This window comes from Elaeis guineensis, chromosome 8, assembly GCF_000442705.2.
Source record: "Elaeis guineensis isolate ETL-2024a chromosome 8, EG11, whole genome shotgun sequence".
Taxonomy (NCBI): domain Eukaryota; kingdom Viridiplantae; phylum Streptophyta; class Magnoliopsida; order Arecales; family Arecaceae; genus Elaeis; species Elaeis guineensis.
In genome coordinates this window covers 115,456,568-115,460,603 of record NC_026000.2, presented here as the reverse complement: position 1 = coordinate 115,460,603, position 4,036 = coordinate 115,456,568, and the positions used below count along the sequence as shown (strand labels likewise).

At 33.3% G+C, this 4,036-nt stretch overlaps 1 pseudogene; it reads left to right on the top strand.

The window, feature by feature from the left end:
* The first annotated feature begins 393 nt into the window (after positions 1-393).
* LOC140851220 (uncharacterized) lies at positions 394-2,386 on the top strand (annotated as a pseudogene).
* The last annotated feature ends 1,650 nt before the right edge of the window (positions 2,387-4,036 follow it).

Below are 4,036 nucleotides of genomic sequence, written 5' to 3'. Positions count from 1 at the left end.
TAACCTTTAATATGGTATACATTCCCTGTTTAAATATACATGGGTGTGTGTACATATACATGTACATATATGTATACATATGTATGTATGCATGTATGTCTATGCGAGTGTGAGAGAGAGAGAGACAGAGAGAGAGAAAGAGAAAGGGAGATATTATAAAAAAGTAGAAAAATTTTTAATTGTGAGTTGTAGGAGACTGCAAACATTTAGAGGTTTAATTCAGTCAAATACTTGAGGTAAATAAATAATTCATATTTTACTGTGTTAATGCCTGCTCTATTGCTTTTGTTCCTTTCCTCTTTATTTCTTGCCATTTTTTTTGTAAAGACGTGATCTAAATAGCTCATTTGCTAAAGTTTGTTTGGATTTTAATGATAGGTATTTGTATGTAACATGGATAAGCATTGGATGAATTGTGTTAAGTTCTCTCGTGAATACATAGAGGGAGTCAAATTGTTTATGATTTTTGTGGCTCAAAATAAGGACAAAGATTGCAAAATTTGGTGTCCTTGTTCATGTTGCTTGAACATTTATACGGAGCCTCTAGAGAATGTCTTCGATCATCTATTGAGATTTGGCATAGATCAATCATACACTCGATGGATATTTCATGACGAATGGGCAAAATTTCAATTGCTCAATAATCGAGATAGATTTTTATTTGTAGATGCAGAAAGTGACGGGCCAGATGATGACTCAAATGAGGATGATGATGATGATGGGATAAGAGACTTGTTACATGACATCGGTAGTTTCTTTAACGTTGTCCTATTGAGAAAAACTTGGGGGCTTCTACAGATGCTAGCCATTTTTGTACCGATGTCTTTATAATTTATTGATGGAAGCTATCGAAGAGCTGTATCCCGAATGTACAAAATTATCATTTATTGTAAAGTTGCTCCATTTGAAAGTATACAACAAATGGAGTAATAAGTCTTTTGATATGCTATTATCATTGCTAAGAGATATTTTGCCTAATGGTCAATCCTTGCCAAAGTCTTACTATGCAGCAAATCGCTTCCTGCAAAACTTTGGTCTGGGTTATGTGCCAATACATGCATGTAAATATGACTGTGCTCTCTTTTGGAAAGAGTATGAAAACTGTGATAGTTGTCCAAAGTGTGGAACATCAAGATGGATGATTAATGATGGTAAGGGTAAGAAGATCCCTTATAAAGTATTACAATATTTTTCATTGAAGTTTAGATTGCAACAATTATTTATGTCAAGAAAAATAGCTAAAGAAATGAGATGGCACAAAGATAGACTTAGAAGTGAAAGCAACATCATGATTCATCTGTTGATGGTGAAGCTTGGAAGAGCTTTGACAGACAGTATCCAGAGTTTGCTAGAGAACCCCGTAATGTGAGGCTTGGCCTAGCAACGGATGGATTCAATCCATTTGGCAATATGTCTAATGCCTATAGTATGTGGCCTGTTGTTCTTTTGGCATATAATTTACCCCCTTGGATGTGCATGGATGAGTTATTTTTTATGTTGTCATTGCTTATTCTGGGTCCGAAAGCACCAAGCAAGACATTGATGTCTACTTAAAGCCATTAGTAGATGAGTTGAATGAGTAATAGAATAAAGGTATTGATGTTTTCGATGCTTCATATGGTAAAACTTTTCGAATGCATGCAGTTCTATTATGGACTATTAATGATTTTTCAGCCTATGGTAGTATTTCTGGATGGGTCACTAAAGGTATATGGCATGTCCTGTTTGTAATAAGCATATCCCTTCTCGTAAATTGAGAAGCAAAATTGGTTATCTGAGCCATCGGTGTTTTCTTCCTCATGACCATGCATGGAGAAAGAGCAAGAGGTTTGATGGCAAGGTGGACTATCGACCCTCACCTATCTTACTAACTAGAGATGATGTGATGCAACAACTATCCCATTTGAAGAAAGTAGACTATAGAAAATATCCTAATAATAAAAAGAGACCGAGATTAGCAGAAGAGTTGAATTGGACAAAAAAAAGTATTCTTTTTGAGTTGCCATATTGGTATAAGTTGAGATTGAGGCATAACCTTGATATTATGCATATTGAAAAAAATATTTATGATAATATCCTTGGTACTTTATTAAATCTTGAAGGTAAAATGAAAGATACTATCAAGGCTAGACTCGACTTAGAAGACATAAAAATTCGAAGGGAATTACACTTGATAAAGAGAAATGATGGATCCTACATAATTCTTCCTACATGCTACACAATGTCGAACACTGAAAAAAAAAGTTTTTGTGAGTTTCTTAAAGGGATAAAATTTTTGGATGGATATGCATCTAACATATCTCGATGTGTCAATGTTGAAGAAAAGAAGATTATGGGACTAAAAACCATGATTGTCAAGTTCTCCTACAAAGTATTCTTCCTATAGGCACGTCTGAAATCTTGAAGAAGGATGTGATAGCTGCATTAATGGAGTTAGGAGACTTCTTTCATAAATATGTTATTGAACTTTGATTGTAGATGACATCGAGAAGATGTGTACAGACATATCCTTGATATTATACAAACTTGAAATAATTTTTTTGCCAGCTTTCTTTGATGTGATGGTACATTTGGCTGTTCATTTGCCAAATGAAGCCTTGCTAGGTGGACCGGTGGCATATCGATGGATGTATCTAATCGAGAGGTATTATAGTAACTTTTTTAAATTTTGAATTCTAAATTTAGATAATTATTTATGTTATATAATTATTCTAAATTTTGAATTTAGATTTTTTGGCTCTCTAAAGAGATTTGTTCAAAATAAAGCTCATCTAGAAGGATCTATTGCGGAGGCATATGTAGTCAAGGAATGTTTGACATTTTGTTCTATATACCCTTGAGGTATTAAGACCCATTTTAATATGGATGAGTGAAACAATTATAAAGCCAATGATGGTGATATAATAATATTTTTCCAACAAGTTAGGACATTTGGAGCAACTCAGTTTATTTTTCTATCCAAAGAAGAGCAAGATATGGCTCATTGGTATGTGCTTACCAATTGTGAAGAGATGGAACCTTATTTTGAGTAAATTCTTACTACCTAAATTTTATTATTAAATTTTGATACAGAAATATGGTACTAAACAATATCTTCTTGCTAGAGAGCATAAGATTAAGCTGATGGAGCAAAGTTCATTAAATGTTGAGAACAAACATAGAAAATAATTTTCTTTATGGATAAAGCATCGGGTGAGAACACAAACTTTACGAATTGTCTGTGTGCATACATATTATTTTTTATATATTCAACTAATATAATTTATTTTACATAATGGTAGATGGCAACATTGTACAAACTAGGAGAGGAAAGAAGAATCGAGTCTTTATATGCATTGGCATGTGGACCTCATGTTTTGGTACAAAAGTACTCAGGATGTATTGTAAATGATGTGTGATTCCACACTGAAGTTCGTGATTCTCATAAAAAATTGCAAAATAGTGGTGTTGTAGTAAAAGGAAACCATGGAGATGATATCATCGATTTTTTTGGGGTATTAACAATCATTATTCCGTTGGATTATGTCAAGGGTATAAGTATTGTTCTTTTTAAGTGCAAGTGGTATGATATTGGATTTAGAAATGCTAATGTCAGGATAGATGGAAATGTGTAAAGCATAAATATAACTAGATTATGTATAAGAATGATCTATTTATTCTTGCAAACCAAGCAAAATAAGTTTATTATTTACAAGACATGAAACTGGGATAAAATTGGTGTGTTGTGCAAGAATGTCAGCATAGATATGTATATGACATCCCTATTGGTGCAACAATAGAGAAAGATTCTGATGATGAAAAGGGTATTGGAATGACTCCTGCAGATGTTAGGAATGTCATATAGTCATTAGATAGAGATGATGTCGAACCTGATGTAGTAGATGATACTTTGTTGAATACAATGCGAGGTTTACATGATGAAATAGAAGAGTTAGCAATAAGGGATAGCGAGGATGAAGATGATACCTGGTAGAATATTGCACCGAACATGATGATGAACAGAATGATAATGAAATGACCATGACAATGATTTATT